General features: G+C 39.5%; 1 long non-coding RNA gene across 1 annotated transcript; it reads right to left on the reverse strand.

Moving 5' to 3' along the window:
• Window positions 1–16,626: 16,626 nt before the first annotated feature.
• Window positions 16,627–19,573, reverse strand: LOC144221465 (uncharacterized). Its single transcript, XR_013332082.1, has 2 exons — window positions 19,424–19,573; window positions 16,627–16,813 (listed from the first exon to the last, which is right to left on the reverse strand). It is a non-coding gene; the product is annotated as an uncharacterized LOC144221465 (long non-coding RNA).
• Window positions 19,574–21,251: the final 1,678 nt, after the last annotated feature.

Genomic DNA, 21,251 nt, shown 5'->3' on the forward strand with positions numbered 1-21,251 from the left:
TCTCCACTTCTTCCTGTTTCTCTAGCCATGCTAAGCCACGAAATGAGGCTATTGAACATTTTTCATCACAACCAAACAGCAGCTGCCTGGTAGACCACAAGTGTTTCACCTTAGCAGCCTCAACGTGGCCCAGCACAAGGCCCCGGGTGTGACTCCCAACAACGCTTCATGTGCCCGACCAGGCCTGGACTTGATCCTTGAATCTTGGGTCCACTGTCCCTGCTAGATTTTACGCTGTATCCCTTAGGAAGCATCTGACTTTTTTTTTTTTTAATGTTTATTTATTTTTGAGAGAGTGAGAGTGTGAGCAGGAGAGGGGCAGAGAGAGGAGGAGACACAGAAACTGAAGCAGCCTCCAGGCTCGGAGCTGTTAGCACAGAGCCCGATGCGGAGCTCAAACTCACACACCGTGAGATCATGACCTGAGCCGAAGTCAGATGCTCAACCCACTGAGCCAGCCAGGCGCCCCCTGACTTTTTCTTGTGTTCACTTCCTAGCTATAACTATACATTTGGCATTTTGTTAAAATGTTTTCTTTTTTTTAATGTTTATTATTTTTGAGATAGAAAACAAGCAGGAGAAGGGCAGAAAGGGAGGGAAACACAGAATCTGAAGCAGGATCCTGGCTCTGAGCTCAGCACAGAGCCCGACACAGGACTCGAACCCAAGAACCCTGATATCATGACCTGAGTGAAAGGTGGATGCTTAACCAACTGAATCACTCAGGTACCCCTCCCCAGTATGTTTTCTAAACAGGTTGAGAGAGCCATGCATGCTTAGCAAATTTCCAGTGAGGAAGGAATGTGAACTGGAGAAAATGTTCTTTATTTGGAGTATACAATAATGTTCCTGAGTTTTCTTAAACCAAGAACAGTAACACTTGTTTTCCCCAGACAGAGACTGTACAAATGAAGTACACAGAAGAGAAGAATACTGGGAGAATACATTATAATCATCAAGGTAAATTAGGTTAGGAGAGCTTACTTTGGGGAAGCAAAGTTAAATGAAACAACAAAATAAGCTACAATCATTCTAATGAGACTCTGGTATTACCCATTTTCTCGAAGGCTGATAGAGTAAACACTTTTCCAAAAAAAATAAATAAATAAAGAGCCACTTTTTAAAAATTCTGTTGGAGCCAAACTGACTTAAGTTGATAAATCTATCAGCGATAATTTGATTTACTGTATTTCTTCTCATTATGGCCTAGATACATGGTACAAATTATGAGTGTGAAGAATAATAGATGTGGTGACGTTTTCCCCCTGTGGAATAAGTGAACCACCAATGCTTTGGCTAACTTTTATGAAAATTTCCTTGAATGTAGTGCAAGCAGATCTTCCTTCTCCCCATAGTTTCTTACCATTCCTCATTTTGTCTTGGGTTATTTCAATCCTGTTATCTAATATCAGCATGTCATAGTAGTTATATTCGTGAATAATACACATCACAAACAGGGAAGTGATTTTGCTGTGAAGGATGACAAGCCTGAGGTAAGGAAAAGCAATAAGTCTAGTTTACCTTAAAGCCCCTGTTAGAGAATTCTAGAAAATGGTATCTCAGGAAGAACGGGTATCACATCAGAAGACTGACAAAAATACTAGAGATGAAAGTCAGAATATATTCAAAACATGGCAAGGTTTCCCCCAAAATCCCCCAGCTTTTCTAACCATTGAAAAATAATAATAAAAATATAGCTGTTTAATCAGTTGAAATTGTTCAATTGTTTAATTGTGAGAGCTGAGGAAGTGAGGGTGCTTGCTGTCACCCATGAGTGGCCCAGGCGCACCAGACATGCGCGCCAGGCTCCAGGGTCCCTCACTGCTTCCTGGATCACTCAGTTCCTGCCGTAGTTACCAGTCTGAAGCACTGGTTGTGCTGGCTGTACTCTCTATTTCACTGTGTGTGTGTGCTGTCAATGCCCCCAAAATAATTGTAATTACTTTGAGAGAAGGAATCAATATTTTACACTACACACACAAAAACATGTTTTGTCAATAAGGCGCTAAAACTTACATTCTAACCAATTATTAAATTCTGTTCCCACTCATCCCATTTCCATTCTTCAAACCCACCACCACCACCATGTTCTATTTATTTTGTATGGAAATGAGGAAGGGGGAGGGATGCAGCCTGATGAATCTGGTTCCAGTGGTAGCATTCATCTTTTATTGGTATTCTCTTAGGATAAAGTGTTGATAGTCTACATGGATTCTGTAGTCACCAAACTATCTGCTTTTACATTTTTTCTGATCTTTTTTTGAAGACTGCTCTGAGCACAGTGTAGTTACTCAGTAAATACCCATTAAAAGTAAGCCTTCACTGGGTTGATTGATCGGCATTGAAAAGGACAAACAGTCCTTACTATCCGTGACGTCGAAATTTTTCACCCTTTTTTGAGATTCAGAATTATGCCAGGGGATATAGATTTGTCAGGGCTCAATGTTGCTTTGAACACTTGTGTCTTGAAGACCTAGACTTAAGGAGACTTACCCTTGTCTTCCCCTCACCCCCACCTCCCACTTAGCCCACATGTGATTTGAAACAAAATATTGTTCAGACAGCCAAGCAGTGCCAGCGTGCTCACCTTCTTGCTGTCTATGCACCTGCTCCTGACAGGGAGGTGTTTGTAAAGGCAGTTTGGTGCCCTGGCCCTGCCTCGCTGGGCAGTGAGATACAGCACCATCTCTGGTGGTGCAGTAAAGAAGCAGAAGAGAAGATGCTCCAGAAGGTGGTCCCTTGCTTGGATCCCTCAGTAGCCAGTCTGACTGATACCTTGATAGAATAAAAGAAGCAAAACAACTAGAAATTGAAACAAGAATTTCTGTTTTCAGTTTTTAGTGTATTATTCTATGTGACCTTAGCAATTCATTTCATTCCTGTAGGCATCAGCTTTTCTTATTTGTTACAAAGGAATATAATGCGTGTTTTACCTGCCATTGATATTACATTAAAAGATATATTTTAAAGTCCTTTAAAAAACTGAGTGTGCCAAGCAGCAGAAGAGTATTACTCCAGTGAGGTAGAGGGAGGGAAAGGGAGAATATGGGAAGAACAGACATCTTTTACGTTAACCTGATAGAGTAATTGTGGGTTAATTATTGCCATACAAAGCAAAATGACATTACACAGGATTATCTTTCAATTAATTATGGAGCAGAGATTTAATCATGTTTTTAATTCACATAATATTTAGATTTTATGCTTTTTCTATGGAGGAATGTTTGGACAAGTGTGGCAGTGTTGTAAATGAGGATACCATGTGGACTTAAAGTACGTGGGATATAATTCAAAATTATGCAAGCAATAAAATGCCCACCTAATAGGCCATTAATCTACTAGTAAATGTCATACCATTTTCATTGGACTTAATACCACAAATTAAAAGCAAAAAGCCTTTTTAATATTTTGCCTTGCAAGGTCTTAGGGTAGAAAGTCTAGTAGTACATTCAGTCCTGCCAGTACATAAGCAGTAGGTATGAAAGGAAGAAGATCTACAGGTCTTTACACTCCAGCTGTTAATACCATACCCAGAATAGTCATTTTCCAGTCGTGATCCATGGGAGCCTCAGGATTGCTGCTGGAGGCAGAGAGCGAAAATGATGGGGATAAAGTAGGTAGGATCAAAAGCCTCCTCCCCAACTCAGCTTCATCTAAAGCATTTCCACCATTTCATCTTTTGTGTACAGAGCTTCTGTGTAAAAGTCCATTAAAAATAAGAACTCGTCAGCTTCTGAAGTTGGTTTTAATGAATATTCTAGAGGAAAGAGCCCTGGATAAGGAATTAGGGAATCTTCATCTCATCTCTAAACTTGTGACCCTGGGCAAGTCATTTATCCTCCCTGGGGCATGGGTCTCTGTATTTATAAAAACATGGAGATGGTGTTAAATGTGGCTAATTGTAAACTAATTAAAATGTTTTTGAAGTATGAATTCCTGTGGCCAATATTAGGATAAAGTATCAGAAAACTAAACCCGACTTACTCAGCTCAGTTTTTTTAGCTGGCTGAGACTCTTCCTTCTCCCTCACTGTGCCACATTCATCTCTTTTGGAGACAGCATCTCAGTCAGGCCAGACCTACCTTAACCAGTTTACTAGCCATAAAGAAATGCCAGTCCTGCTGCTCAGGGACATGCCTAATGCAGAACCTTTCATAGAAATGGCCACCAATAATCTAATCTTAAATACATTTATCAATCTGCACCATAAAGTCATATAAAGCATGTAAGTCTGTTTAAGTTATCCCACGTATGAAGACAAGGAAAGTAGAGTGGCTCCGTTGGTGTGGTGAGGGTACAAAGCAATAGAATGCTACCCCCATCTTCTGTCACATCTTCCCACCCGGAGGCACCTATTGTAACATCAGGGTTCCCAGGAACCTTGTTTGAAAACCACTGCATAACCAAACCCCTTTAACTTATTGCCACATGTTGTAATTATTATTTTACTTTTTCATAATGTCTGCCTAATTTTACTTCAGTAACCAGGGTATTCAAAATCGGTCCTTTGGGAAAACACTTGTCAAAATCTTCACTTTAAATTAATGTAGGACCTGAAGTCCCTTTATACTTGTTAAGAACATGATCTAAGAATGTGTGCTTTGTGCCTTCTTCTCTATTTGTCCTTGTTCCTGTGGGAAAAAGGGACTAGAAAGTAAGTTGACTCTTGCTCTCCTACTTTCAAATAGGAAAATCATCCTGCCTTCAAGATTTATCACTAATGAGCACAACTACCTTTACTTGGATGCAAGGTGGGGGTGGGGAACAACTGCTTTTAGAATATGAGAAAAATTCTCATTGATACGTTTTTATATCTGACTCTTCACCACTCTCCTGCTACATAAAGTTCAAAAAGCCCATATAGCTTTAGCAAGAAATGCAGTTGAATTAGATGCACGAAAAAACAAGCCTTCTCACATTAAACACCAGAGACATGGATTTATCAGAGTGGTGTCAGGAATGGAGGAGAAGGGAATGAACAGCCAAATTGCAGAATGAACCTGCCCAGAAAACCTGAGGAGTCCGGTGAGGTCATTAATTGGCAGATGGAGGTGTAATGGGATTAATCCCTAAGAAGTAAACGGGGAATGAAGTTGTGGAGAATTACAGGAATTCCCAATTCCAGGAAACCCAAAATGACATACAAGAGACCTGAGTATCTGGAGGTCCATTCTAAGACCTGGTGTGGATGGGGGTTGGGAAGAATTCTGAATGTGATATTGACTGGTTTTATGTTTTAGACAGGCTTTTTTCACATTGCTTAAGAGATGGAAGCATATGAAAACAGACAGGGTAGGTTGCTTTTAAAGAGACTAGTTAAAGTGCTACAGTTATGGGTGAGGGGAGATCCTTTTATCATTCTCACTGGAGCAATGTCTTATGTCCAAAAAGATACGGGGTAAGTTCTGGGAGTAGGCACCACCAACACAGTACCATTTGATGACAGCCACCCACTAATAGGTCCATCAGGGCCAGACACAGTTCCAAACCACCATCTTTCTCTGTCTTCACCTAGTAACCCTAGTCTCCTTAAGGCTCAAAGCTCTTCTCTGATCTCAAAGCCCCACCCAGTAGCATGGTCAGGCGACATTACCTGGTCCTGGTCTCAGGCTGCTCTGTATTCATCCCAGTACTATACTGCCTCCTCGGTCCTCCGCACCCACACTCATGGTTTCCATGGCTGTATGATCGAGGAACACTCAGTATACTTATCACTGATCAGCCAGTCCAAGTAATGCTGGGATAGAGAGGAGCAAGGCATTTCCAGAAATCTTTTAGAAAAATGAAAGACATAATTTTTCTATTTGAGGAAAATGGGCCCAATCACTAAACAGTCAGGGTTGTATTTAGAGTCAAGTCCTTCTACATCTTTTAATAGAGATCAGGAGAAAGAACGTAGAAAACCAAAACTATCTAACTGTCAGAGTCTAAGGATGCCTTAAAAAAGATATTTATTGTTTTTAAAAATGTCTTTAATAATTGTGCCTTTATCTGATCTCCTACAAAGCTATTTCTGCCCGTAGCCTCAGACTGCCATGAATTTTCCAAGTTTCCCACCTGAACACTGCAAAGTCCCTCACAACCCCCACAGCCTCTGAGTCTTTATGTAACTAATCCAAGGTAGGATTAAATATATGGGACCAAATATATGCTCATCACACCAATACCCAAAGCTCTGAATTGTTTTTTCTTTTTAACATCCACTATAGTGAATATGAAGTCCTCAAATTCTCTCCTTGCTCTCCCAGATTTTGTAAATCTCTGTATCTGCTTTTGAACAATGTCTCAACCCTGGCTGCATATTGGAATCACCTGAGAAGCCTCCTGAACTACAGGGAGAGTCTGATTTAATTGGTCTGGGTGGGAACTTGGCTGTAGGACTTATTTTTGAAACTCCCCCAGGTGATTCTAACGTGTAGCTCAAGTTGAGAGCCTTTCTAGAGCATTGGTTCTGTCAACGTATGGTCTTACTAAACTCAGGGTTGGCGCCTAGCAGTGTGTCTCTCAAAGCTGTCTAGAGGATTTTAGTGCATTCTTAGGATTCAGAACCACTGTTCTACTGTGTAAATACTGAGTTTTGTTGTCAGAGAGTGGTCCTCAGTCGGGAGCATCAGTATCAGGATCACCTGGAAATGTATTAGAAATGCAAATTCTTAGGTGCCACCCCCAGATCCACTGAGTCAGAAACTCTAAAAGTGGACCTAGGTAACTATATTTTAACCAGCTCTCAAGTGGTTGAGAATCACTCCTCTTAAAAAATAAGAACCAATAAAAAATAAAGCTTTTGTTATTCAGACATGGAAAGAAAAGGGAAAGAAAGAAAAAAGGAAGAAAGACAAGGATGGGAAGGTGGGTAAGCAGATAGGGGCAGGTGAGAGTTTTTTGGTTTTGTGGTCTTATACTGAATAGTTTTAATTCTTATAATATAACTGTGGCATAGGTGATGTTCTTCTTTAAAGGAGAATGCTGAGGGGCAAAGGGAAGTTTGTCCATGGCCAAATCGAGGCAACAGAAGCAGAATTTGCACCTGTATCTGTGACTCCAAGCTGAAACATACCCTTCACCAGACTAGGACATTGACCAGCTATAGACTCTGGAATAGCAACTCTCTGTTTTTTATGATTATTCTCGTCTTTATAAAAACCTAAATCTGTAAAATGGAGATTCATCTGGAGGACATTAATATATGAATCATAGTGTCTATTAGTGTTGACTGTGCACCAAGCACAATTCTAAGAACTTTTCATTTGTTAATTTATTCGTCTCTTACTACAGTGCTGTGCCATGGGTGCACTTAGCCCTTTCCGCACATATGGAAATTCAGAGTTTACGTCAAGTGGCCAAGCCCCTCGACAAGGGCACCTAGGTTTAAGCCAATCTAACCCCAGAGTCACACACTAAACCCTTACAACCAGTGGTTCTTGCCCAGGGCAGTTTTGTGTCCCAAGCAATGCTTGGCAGTGTCTGCAGATATTTTTGGTTGCCACAAATGAGGGAAGAGTGCTAAAGGCAAGTAGTTGGTAGAGGACAGGGATGCTGCTATACTTCCTACAGTGTTCAAGACAGTCTCCCAAAGCAAGGAATTATCTGATCCAAAGTGTCAGTGGTGCTGAAGCTGAGAAACTTTTCATATGGATTTTTTTTAGATTCTACATACGAGTGAAATCATATGGTTATTTGTCTTCCTCAGTCTGACTTATTTCACTTAGCATAATACCCTCTAGGTCCATCCATGTTGTTGCAAATGGCACAGTCTGATCCTTTTTATATCTCTCTAATTCCTCTGTGTGTGTGTGTGTGTGTACACCACGTCTTCCTTCATCCATCTATGGATACTTAGGTTGCTTCCATATCTTAACTATTGTAACTAATGCTGCAATAATCATAAAGGTGCATATATCTTTTTGAGTGAGTACTTTGATTTTCTTTGGGTAAATAACCAATAGTGGAATTATTGGATCCTGCAATATTTCTATGTTTAATTTTTTGAGGAAACTCTGTATTGTTTTCCAAAGTGGCTGCACCAATTTATAGTCCCACCAACAGGGCACAAGATTTCCTTTTTCTCCACATCCTCACCAACACTTGTTATTTCTTGTCTCTTTTATGTTAGCCTTTCTGACAGGTATAAAGTGAGATCTCATCGCGGTTTTGTGTTTCCCTGACGATTAGTGATGTGCATCTTTCTTTGAGGCAAGGAAAATAAAATCAAATATAAACTATTGGGACCACATCGAAATAAAAAGCCTTCACACAGTTAAGGAAAGCAACAACAAAACAATAAAGCAACCTACTGAATGGGAGACGACATTTACAAATGATGTGTTNAGATTCTACATACGAGTGAAATCATATGGTTATTTGTCTTCCTCAGTCTGACTTATTTCACTTAGCATAATACCCTCTAGGTCCATCCATGCTGTTGCAAATGGCACAGTCTGATCCTTTTTATATCTCTCTAATTCCTCTGTGTGTGTGTGTGTGTGTGTGTGTGTGTACACCACGTCTTCCTTCATCCATCTATGGATACTTAGGTTGCTTCCATATCTTAACTATTGTAACTAATGCTGCAATAATCATAAAGGTGCATATATCTTTTTGAGTGAGTACTTTGATTTTCTTTGGGTAAATAACCAATAGTGGAATTATTGGATCCTGCAATATTTCTATGTTTAATTTTTTGAGGAAACTCTGTATTGTTTTCCAAAGTGGCTGCACCAATTTATAGTCCCACCAACAGGGCACAAGATTTCCTTTTTCTCCACATCCTCACCAACACTTGTTATTTCTTGTCTCTTTTATGTTAGCCTTTCTGACAGGTATAAAGTGAGATCTCATTGCGGTTTTGTGTTTCCCTGACGATTAGTGATGTGCATCTTTCTTTGAGGCAAGGAAAATAAAATCAAATATAAACTATTGGGACCACATCGAAATAAAAAGCCTTCACACAGTTAAGGAAAGCAACAACAAAACAATAAAGCAACCTACTGAATGGGAGAAGACATTTACAAATGATGTGTTTGAAAAGTGGTTAATATCCAAATTATGTAAAGAACTTGTACAACTCAACACCAAAAAAAAAATCTGATTTAAAAATAGGCAGAGGACTTGAATAAGCACTTTCCAAAGAAGGTATGTTTCTCTTTTTAATCAGATGTTTCCAAAATTCCCTGATCAAAAGAATGCCTTGTGACTGCAGCACAGGTCTGGAATCTCTCTGGAACTGAACCCATCTGTCTCATGAGTCACTCAGGTCTGGAATCAGCAAGTAATTTTATATGGAGAGTAATTACTGCATCTAGAGGTGTCATTAATGAGCCTGGGTTCAGTAAGCAGAGAATACCAAATATTACAGCAACCCTGGGTAGTTAAGCATGTGGGCTAAAAACTTATACTGTATCAGAATTTTTATCTCACCTTATCATTGTAATTAAGGAAACTAAATTAACCTCCAAACTTTTGCTCCTGAGTGTAATAGGAAGGTTTAGTTGAGTTAATTAAAATGCTATCAGACTCTGGTGCTACAAAATTCCACTTTTACAGGTCTGGGTCTATGAAGGGAGAATTATCTTAGGGTGTAATGAAAGAAAGGAGGTCTCTGTGTGAGAGATTAGCTGCTACTTGATAAATTTGATCAATAGAGATGGCTAATCCAGATAACTAAGGAGCAACTCCTTCTGAGAATCTGAGTAAGAATTAGGAGAGACACTACAGATGGGCTGGCATGATCTTTGGACATACATGCAGTCTCATTAGAGCCTTTTGTTCACCTCTTTTTTTTTTTTAACATTTCTTTATTTTTGAGATACAGAGAGTAAGCAGGGGAGGGCAGAGAGAGAGGGAGACACAGAATCCGAAGCAGGCTCCAGGCTACAAGCTGTTAGCCCAGAGCCCGACACAGGACTTGAACTCACAAACAGCAAGATCATGACCTAAGCCAAAGTCGGCCGCTTAACCAACTGAGCCACCCAGGCGCCCAGTTCACCTCTTTTAAGGTATAAGTCATTATTCAGAAATGGCCATAAACAGGGGATTATATATGCCTTCTAATTATTTAGGGTTCAGACCAACTACTTCCTTTGGTACCAGCCCTCTCTCTGTCTCTGTCCCCTTCACTGTCTCTCATCTCTCACTGCTGGACTGTCCCAGCACGTTAGCTGTGCACATGTCATTTTCATCCCATGCTTTAGTTATCGATCCCTATGTGTTGTCCCCTACAGAACCAGAGAACATGAACAGGGTCTTGGAATATCTTTGCATCCTTAACTCTACTATCCAAAAGGAGCTTATTAAATGTTGGCTAAATGGAAGCACACACAAAAAATACATGAAAATCTATCTCATTTCCATATCTCCTCCTTTCTCCTTTATAGCCACTTTCCTCTTTCTTAACAGGCCACTCTTTTAAAAAAGGGAAAGAAAAGCACAGTATCTATGTGTTTTATGTATTGACAACCTATGTTATATTACATTTGAAAACAGGAGTCCACTGTTGAAAGAGAAGAAAGCTTACAAAATGATTTAGTTTAACTTTATTAGTTTTACCAGTAAAGAAACCGAAGTCCAGGGAGAAAATAACTCCCCATATTCACAAGGAAAAAAAAAAAAAAAAAAGAAAGAAAAGAAAAGAAAAAGAAAAGGCTGAACCATGACTAACACTCCTTGACCAATCCCCATTCACCTGTGGACCAGTCTTCAGTTCTCTGGGAGCTCATGTTGTGATAGGGATAGAGGGGGCAGTAGAAAGGCAGTAGCTGATAGCTATCTCCCCTTGGAATGCTGACTTATGTGAGCCAAGGGAAGATCCCAAGGTGATCAGACCAGCATTACACTTCACTAGACTGTGTGTTCTTCTGTGCTATCACCAATGCCCATTGCTCTAAGTTAAAGCCTGTGCACCTATGAGTTCCTATTACAAAAGAAATGCACACACCAGGATAAGAAATGCAGGAAGCTGCTTATTAGCATGGGTGACCAAACAGAATGCCACAGACTGGGTGGCTTAAACAGCAGGGATTTCCTTTTCACAGTTCAGGAGTCTAAGAGTCTGAGATCAGAGCCCTAGTGTCATCTGGTTCTGGTGAGAGCTCTCTTCCAGGCTTGCAGATGGCTGCTTTCTCACTTTGTCCCCACATGGGATGGAGAGAGTGAGAGAGAGAGAGAGACAGAGAGAGAGACAGAGAGAGAGAGAGAGAGAGAAAGCTCTGTGTCTCTTCTTATAAGGGCACTCATCTCATCCTATTCTTTTGACCCCATCTACACCTAATTATCTCCCCAAGCCCCCATCTCCAAATATCATCACATCAGGGATTAGGGTTTCAGTATAGGAATTTGGGGACACCCAAGGGTCCATAACAGCCACTATCAATCATTTGTCCAGCCTGTCACTCATAAGAAGTGCAGAGCTGAACAAGGACTCATCCTCCACCCCAGGAAACAGAGCACAAAGTCCAGTGCTGGAGGGGGGAGACAGAGTCTGCATGAGGGTCCTGGATGTTGAGGAGAAGAGAAAAAAAGGGGGGTGCCTAAAGTGCGTTCAGCATCACATCACCATTTGGCAGAAGCCTGTTTGCTTGCAGAGACTCTTGTAGAAGAAATGAGAGCTTTAGTGATCAAAACTCCAGCTTCAAACATAGAGCCCTTGGTTTTGAGTTCCATCTCTCTTTTTTTCCTAGCTTCGTGATCATCGGCAAATTCTGAGTCATTGCTTATGTTTATCTGAAAATAAAGGGCATAGTCCTGCCCCATCTATCTTACGGGATGGTTATGAGGAGCGGGCAGCATATTATATGTGTAAGTGTTTAATAAACTGTAAGGGACTTTAAAATTGTGACATATTCCACTCAATAGTGATCATCATCAAATTTAGCAGAGGAAGAAGTAATGTACTTAGCATCTTTTGTGATGAGGGCACTGGTTTTAAGCTTAGTGACCAACTTCTTGAAGAGTCACTGCCTGAGGAAAGTGCTAATGGGCACAGCAAGAGCAGAAATTCCTTTACAACTAACCTAAGCAAATCAAGAAAACAGCCACTGCTGCATTGCAGACCGTGGCTCCATTTCCCTGCATAAAAAGAACATCAAGCCTGCTGCAGGAAGTTCAGGGACATTTAATGCCTCGTTTGAGATTTGGGCTGTGTTCCTGGTGTGTGTGTGTGTGTGTGTGTGTGTTTCAGTCTTTTGATTTTAAGTGGAATCAGCTAGATGCTGCTGATATTTGTGATGTGACAAAATAATGATTCGCTGCATAGAACTGGGGTGCCCTGGCAGCAATTTGCAGGGAGAATAAATGTAGGAGCAATCACAAGTATTATCTTCCCAGCCCAGCATGATGTGGTATAACAAAAAGAATTTTACTTCAGGGAAGAAGTGTCCCTCTAGAGTAGGGGATGTGAAATCTTTGCGGCATTTCAGATAGAAACTTTGTAGGTGGGCTTCCAAAGTTCAGGTGCCCTCCTTTCGGAGAACCTCTGACCTCTCCAGTTTTCAAAGGGCAAAATCTGATGGAACAAAACTGTGCTTTTTTTTTTTCCTTTCACTCTTTGAAACCTAAGAGAGTAGTTCTCATAGCTAGATAATTTTAAATACCTCTTTTGGTGCCCCTTCCTGATTATAGAACCACTTTTCTGTGTTTTGATTTTGCAAAACGAGTAGCTGAATTCAGACTATTAATATATTTGAGCAGAATGTGGTTGGGCCACTATATGAAAAGTGCATGTCGGCATTTCCTCATTTAATGTGGCAGAGAAAGTACTTAACAAATAAATGTAGTAACTGCTGGCTGTGTGCCAAGTGCTCTGCCAAATGCTTTAAAAATATTATCTTACATATTTCTCATATTGACTCCAGAAAATAAATACTGAATTTTTGCATTAAGAACAAAATATAACTGTAGAGATGAATGATAGGACTTCAAGAGTGAACTGCTTTATTGGTCCAGATGCCACCTCACCTTCCCACTCCTGCACCACCATGAGCTGCCATATTGAATACCATCCCAAAAGATGGCATGCCCAGCATCCCTTTTATCCCATCCCATGGCATATTTTCCTTTATCAAACTTTATGTTTGGAAATGGTCCCTATCAATTCATATAGGCTAACAGTCACTGAACTCACTTGTCCAGAGTACTTGCATTTCCAGACTCACCTTTCCCTAGTGATGGAAATCCATGTGGGTACCCAATACATACCCCAGATTAGAATGTGGCTATTGTGGTTGAAATGAAGATGGGAATCATGTGGTGGCTGAGAAATATGAAAGGGATTCTTAAGACTGTATAGCACAGTTAAAACCCAGGGGTGTGAACTATACCCACTCCCCATTTTACAGCCATAAAAACTGAGGGCTGAGGAGTATAAGAAATTTCCAGGATAATAAATAAGTTATGAAGAAACTAGGATTGAGTTTCAATCCTAGTAAAGCCTGTAATACTGGTGCTCTTCCCACTAGACTACAAAATTGAATAAAGAGCTAGTGAAGGAAACAGAGAGGTAATGATACAAGCGATAAGAAATGTTCCACAAGGCCATTTTAGGAAAACCAAGAGAAGAACAAATTTTAGGCAAGGAATGTTAGAAATAGACTGTAATGTTGCAGAGAACTCAAGGAGGCTAGGAAGTGAAAAAGAATCACTTGATTTCATTACTAGTTTGATTCATTTAGAAGTTGCTGGGAAGTGTGAAGAGGGCAATTTTAGAAAAAAAAATATGGGACATATACCAAAATGGGGGGCGGGTAGCTAAGAGAGTATAAGAAACATAAGTAGTAGGAGCCTTCCAGCCATTACAGAAAGAGAAGGAAGTAATATCTGTTGTACTAGGACAGATTCAGGATGGAAGTGACCTAAGTAAGTTTATGGATGAAGAAGGATTAACTAATGATAGAAGACCTTATTGAAGAGCAAGATCTGGGGAAAAGTTGGACACAATAGAATCAAGACAAAACAGTGAAGAGTATAGCTACAGGAAGATTCTGAGGTGCAAAGTAAAGAAATTAGGGAACATTTTGCTTGAATTTGGCCATCTTCTCAGTGAAGTTAGGGCTAAGGTGAGCCACTGAGCAGGAGCAAGTATGAGTAAGGAAGAGAATGGAAATCCTGAACTCCCCTGCTGTGGGGCATGTGAAAAGGTAAGGATTCTTAATGGAAATTCTCCTTAACAGTTTAAGAAAATAAAGATGAAAGGGTATAGGAATTTGGAATGTAATTTGAGTTAATACTGAACGTCATTTGACTAAGGCATCTTGATAGTTGTCATCTTTATCAAGATTCTGTAACTAAAACCTCAGATGTCATAAAATCCAGTCTGATTAGTGCCTTACATCATGCCAAGAAGCAGGCTCTGAAATGCTTCCAGCAACACTCTGGTGTGAACCCTTCAATCTTTCCTGGAGAGGGGCAGAGTATGATATTATATGAACACACACACACACACACACACATACACACACACACACACACACTGAATGACTACTGCTTTAAGTAATTGGTATAGTAACAGAAAGAGACAGTAAAGATGAAGAGCACAATTTCTATTTCTGATAGATGTAGAGTCTCCTTGGGCAGGGCAGAGTCAGCCCTTATGGGAATTAACTTGAGCATTCAGAAAAAGCCGTATATGTCAACCATGGTGCTGAGGAAAATGGAGTAAACCAAATGCCTAAGAGCTGAGCAATTGCACAAAATACAGGTCTTATGGGCTGGCAGTAACCACAGAGGCTTCCTGGAGTTTAGATTTAACAAAGAAGTATTTAAATTTTCACTATTAAGTATTAAAGTTCTTAGCACTCAGAACACATAATTTAAATATCTTTTTAATTCCCTGAAGAAATACAGACAAGAAAGTCTACAATCTGACACCTGAGGGGTCATTTGAGTTAATTTATTATACAAGAAACTTGTATTATTTTAAGTGAAAATGCACTTGTTTTTTGCATTTGCCTTTTGATAAATCAGGCATCGGTGTATTTCTTAAAATTACGGGTCCTTTTTCAGTGCATTGTTAATTGGCCTATACCCGGTAATTATTGCAGATTTTCTTTCTCTATTTAATTAGGTGATTTGATTTGTACTTTATATAATTACAGTATTTGTCTCCTTCTTTGTTTGAGGCAAAATTGTAATCATTAGTTCTACTACCTGAGGCTGCTGAATGAATATTTACTAAAATTAAAAAATAAGCCACTGAAAAGGATATAATTGTATCTGAACCAGAAAATGTCCATTTCACATCCATCATCTTAACTTCATGTGGCTGCTGAACTCAAAATGAAAAGGTACAAAAGGCCCAGGGGAATAGAGAACAGTAACATCATTACATCTCTACAGAAGCTAACTTCTTAGGAACTCAGTGCAAAAAAACATCCCCCTTCTTCTACACAGTCTAGCTTGGTCACAGGCAAGATCAGAAAGTACAGAAGAATGATAGCAACTTAAAATATTTTTTCTAAGTGGAATGGGAACAAGTGAGAAAACTGTTATATGTCTTAATGAGATATGTCCCATTGAAAATAAACCTCAACTACCAAAAATCTTAAGGTTAGTTATATTCTGGTTACCCTTCTCACCAGGTGTGATGCTTAATTTTTTGTTGGTGCCTAGCTTTTTTATTAGGGTTATTTCCATAAAAGTTTCAGGGATTGTGATTAACATTGGAATTGGTGGGCTTTGAGTAAAGCAATTACCCTGCAGAATGTGAGGCTCTGCTTTGTGCAATCAGTTGGAGGACATAATAGAACAAAGACTGACCTCCCCTGAGCAAGAAGGAATTCTTCCTGCAGGCAGTTTGGGGACTCAGCCTGCACTTCTTCCTTGGGTGTCTTGCCTGCTGCCTAACCTACAAACATTAGACCTACCAAGCCTCCATGATTGATTGTGTAAGACAATTCCTTAAAATAAATTTCAATTTCTCTCCCTTTCTCTCTCTCTCTGTGTCTCTGTCTCTCTCTCTCTCTCTCACTCACTCACCCACACACATACACACACATACACACACACATTCTATTTCTTAATTTTTTTTTTAGTTTTTAAAAAATGTTTTAAACGTTTATTTATTTATGAGAAAGAGACAGCATGAGTGGGGAAGGGGCAGAGAGAAAGGGAGACATAGAACATGAAGCAGGCTCCAAGATCTGAGCTGTGAGCACACAGCCCGATGCCAGGCTCAAACTCACAAACTGTGAGACCATGACCTGAGCCAAAGTCAGATGCTCAGCCCACTGAACCACCCGGGTGCCCCAGTTCTATTTCTCTTAAGAACTCCGACTAAAATACACCAGGTTAAATATTTTATTATTACTATGGTTGTTATTTTAATCAGAAAAATATTTCCATGTGAACTGGTTTGAGCAAGAGAGTGAGTGAGCATGGTATATTTGCAAAGACTTGAAACTGAAAACCTGGTGATAGTCTATGTTATTTGGATCAAAGCCAAACACATCTCTCCAGAACCTCAGTCTCCTATTCTGTAAGAAGGTGGGTGTAGGCAGGGACTAAGTTCTTGCCAGGTGCTATTGCATATTTGACACTCTTATTTATTTGTTAACTACTACCAGACAGATTAGGTTTCTTTAAGCAATACACCACTTTTCTTTCAATGAACAACAGTAAATTATTGCCCACCTGGTCTACAGCAAAATATAAGCTTTATTATCATTCAGTGTGGAGCTAAAAGTGGATACCCCCTAAATCTTATCTTGCTGGCTCTCTTTGTAGCATTGGAAACTGCCGTCACTCCTTTGTTGAAGGCCACTTCTGCTCCCTTGCTTTCAGCAATGTATTTCCTTCTGTTTCCACTCCGGGCAGGAGGCAACACCTAGAAAAATATTTACAGTAAATATGGCAAAAGTTTGAATTCCCTGATAAGGAATACAAACAAAGCAGTAAAATCTCACCACCACAAAAATAGGTACTGAAAATGGTCAAATAAAGATAGTCAGTGGCTGGTAAATATTGGAAAAATATTTCACTTTACAATTAACCAAATAGAAATTATAATAATGTGATGGAGTTTTTCACCCATAAAATTAGCAAAGGTTTCTCTTATTTTAATTCTGTACCTGAAATGAGGATATAGTGAGCTTGCTGAGGCTGGTATAAAGTGGAACAGCACTTTTTAGAAGGCAATTTGCCAATGTGCATCAAGAGACTTAAAATATCCAAGCCCTAAAACTCACTTCTAGGTATCTTCCTTTTGGGCATTATACATTAATCAGAGGTGTGGAGGGAGTTCTGTGTAAAGAGGTGCTTCTTCCAGCATTATGTAACATAACAGAAAACAGAAATAATAGTCATAATAAGGAGATGGATAATTAAATTAGAATCACCTGATTTAAAAATGCAAGCAACCATTGAAAATTATGTTTATTAAGGCTTTTTAATAACACTAGAAGAATTCACCTTATAATGTTAAGTGAAAAATAAAACAGGATACAAAGCTGTGTGTAAAATAATTTTCCCTAGAAGACATTTGCTCCATTGTCCTACAGGCCACAGATCTGGTGACCACTCCCTGGCTCTTTCCTCATCCAGGAAAGCAAGTGAATTCAAAGGAGATCGCGGGCAAGGAGAGGGTGACTTTTGCCAGTGTTGTTGAGTCACTGGTGAGCTATACAATGGACTTGAAGTCTCCTACCAAGTGGGCTTAGCATTCAATCCTGATTACCAAGCTTGGCCCCATTATTATTTTTCTAATCTTAGGTTTGTCACTTCAACATTTTTAACTTCAGCTTTCTCTTCCATGAAACGGGGATATTAATAATATATCTCCCACATAAGACAATTATTAGAAGTAAATGAAATAATTATGTAAATCATCATAGTGCCTGGCACACTATAAATGCTTAATAATTGCTGGCTAATTTTAATGCTGGGAAGGTTTGCCCGATGAAATAAAACATATGTTCCCATGTATTCCATTAATTAATTAAGACTAAATTAATTAATACTTAATGGATTTAATACTCATTGTGGAAGCTTAACTACTTCTTCACATATTCCAATGTGCTCCATTTCCATAGACATGGTCACTACCTCATGGGACTGTTGAGCAGGGAAAGAAGTGAATGAGAATGCATTGCATGTACTTACCAGAGTGCTTGGCACAGAGTAAAAAAAAAAAAATCAATAAAATGTTAGCTTTTAAAAATTAAGAGCATAATCTTCATCTATAATTCCAGTTAAATGAAGGGTTTCTGCATCAGTCAGTTGGCCAATCAACTACTATTGACTGATTACTACGATCCAGAAATTGTTTCGGTGCAACATGGATTCGCACATTCATGTCTACTAGCGCCAACACGGCAGGACCATGTGCCAAGTGCACCTCCCATGTGCTAAGGGAGGTAATTCTCTTTGTGCCTCATGGAATTTTTTTCTCTAAATACATCATGCTTCAGTTTTCCCCCCACTGTAGCTCCAAAAGGGGCATAATTTCTATCTAAGGGCCTAGGAATAGAGAGTTTGGCAGAATAATGACAGCAACCGAGACAGTTTAAAAAAGATAAATACGACTCGGGTAATTTGATAGTGATTTCTTTTCAAATTTGGGAGAAAAGAGTAACTATGAACAGCAGAGTTTTCCCATTTGTATTTCACTTAAAATGCCACTGTGTGTTTCCTGAAATGTTAATGACAAAATTAGCTCTGTGTGGTGTGAAAAAGAAACCATCCACAGGCTTGAACAGGAAGACGCCACAAATGAAATAGTCCCCAGTGTGCGTTCCAGACTGGAACAGAGACACAGCGATCTGGAAGCAAGAGTAAAACGCAAAGGATTGTAACTGCAAACAGTAATGTTTGGGAAACATTATCACGACTGTGATAGGATGGAAATGCTTAATGTGAAGTTGGAGGAAGTGGGAATAAACAGTAGCATGCTGCTGCTACTACCCTATAATCATGCTGTGAGCTTCAGTATTTTACTTTGCTCAGGTGAACGGACACACATAATGCACATAGAGGCATATATGGGAAGAGCTCTTTAGGAAGGGAAGACCATGAATGTTATCTCATCCCCAGTCATTAGGATGGAAGAAAAGGAAATTATGGGCTTAGAAATAATTAGCAACAGTTACAGTTTTCAAAGCATTTTCATAAACATTGCTTCATTGATGCTCGCAATGGCCATGGATGTGAGAAAGAGGAAATGTTGGTATTCCATACAGAAGCACAGAGTAGGACAGAAAGAGCTAGGAAACAGCTTAGCCTTTAGGATGCAGAGTTCAGCCTTCTCTCTCTCTCCTATTGCCATAAAAAATGAGAGATTTCAGGCAAAAAAGTAAAAAAAAGAAGTAACACTAAATACTGACTTAACTAAATATGTTCAAATAACATGAAACAAGGTTGTGCTAGAATAGGATCTCAGCAAAATCTTTCTACCAAATCACTGATGTCTGGCCACGTGACTCCTCAAGAAAATACCCACCTGCAGACTGAAACCTTTGCCAGAGCTGTGTAACATTTATTCCTTCTTAGGGGATCTTGGAATATCCTCCTTTCCACCCCTCCCCGTGCAGACTTCCTCAAGCATGAGTCAACCTAGCTGTACATCCTCCAGGGCTTTCTTGAATGTCACAGGAACCGTTGCCCTGGAGATCTTGTTAAAAGGCATATTCTGACTCAGTAGTTCCAGAATGGGGACCTGGAATTCTGCATTTCGAACACACTCCCAGGTGCTGCTACTCTGTGGATGACACCTTTAGTAGCGAGGATGTAAGACAGACCATCCAGGCTTGCTCTCTTCACATACTTTCTTTCCCTTGGAAACTTCAGTTGTTCTTGGCAGTGGGTTTTCTGTTTAGAGCTAGCACTAGAGTTAACATTCATTTGCTGGGGCATAACTCTCACAGAGAATGAGAATCAACTGTAATTCAATTTATGTCTGCAGTTTTACCTTTTCTCTTCTGTATGTCATGTCTTTTTTATCCTGTTTCTCTTTTATTGCTTTTGTTTACACTAAGTGAATATTTTCTAATGCAACATTGTAATTTATTTTTTTTCCTTTGGAGTCATTTTTTAAAGATTGTTCTAGAGTTTACCATATACTTCTTTTTAAACTTTTTGTGGGTTTTTTTTTTTCATTTATTTTTGAGAGAGAGAAACAGAGTGTGAGCCTGTGAGGAGCAGAAATAGAGGGAGACACAGAATCTGAAGCAGGCTCCAGGCTCTCAGCTGTCAGCACGGATCCCAACACGGGGCTCACAGCACCGACTGAGCCACCTAGGTGCCCCATGGTTTACCGTGTATTTCTTAACTGATCTGAATCAGCTTAGGATTTATACTCAGAAGGGAACCCTAACCTTTTAAACCACATTCACCTGGAAATTAGCCTCAGCTTGGGCAGGCTGAGAATACTGACACCCTCCTCACCCTAAGAACGCCCTCTGTCTCTGTGCAAGCGGAGTGGGAGTCCTGTGTTCTTGGCTATAGATTCCTGGGGTGGAATATTTGCCTTGCTAAGCTGGGAGGAATTTGTGGATTCAAATGCTACAGACTATTACTCTCTTACTGACTTTTTAAAGATTCTTTTGATTTGATGCTTCTTTGCTTTTTGCCCTTAGGACCATTTTCCAGAGGCTTTTAAATAGTTGGCTTTGTATAGTTTTTACCAGTTTTCACTGGGGAGCAGGACAGTGGAGCTCCCCACACTGTCATGCTGGAAGTTGATTTTCCTTGTCTATTCTCATGTATTCATAATTTATAGAAATGATAATAATAAATAATAACAATGGCTAATATTTATTGTGTACCTCCTGTAGTACATTTGCTAGTCCATTTCATTTAGTCACATTATTTCCTATCATCAAATAACCCTAGGAAATATTATACATATGTACAAATATACATGTATATGTATCTGCATGTATGCATACATGTATCCATTATTATATATTATTATTATTACCGTGCTATAATAGTAATAGAAATGCAAATTTATTGAGATATTCTTGACAACAGCATACAGATTTTAAAGAAGAAAAACAGGATAAAAATAGGTATAGACATACAAGGAGACAGATTTCTTCTCTATTTTGCCAGAAAAAGTCCTAACAGTTACTGTGTTCAGTTACTTGAAATATGGCCTTTTTCTTACATTATTAATCTTCATGAAATCCTTATGCAAGTGACAGTTGCAGCCAAGCATTTAAAACTCCTGAAAATGCCAGCCAAAGTTGTGCTCAACATCCCATCTCTGCCATTACGATTGTTTTGCCAGCTGCTTCTTGCAATCTTTTTTGACTTGTAAGTGAACT

Source organism: Crocuta crocuta, unplaced genomic scaffold (genome assembly GCF_008692635.1).
Source record: "Crocuta crocuta isolate KB4526 unplaced genomic scaffold, BGI_CrCroc_1.0 scaffold430, whole genome shotgun sequence".
In the NCBI taxonomy this organism is placed as follows: Eukaryota; Metazoa; Chordata; class Mammalia; order Carnivora; family Hyaenidae; genus Crocuta; species Crocuta crocuta.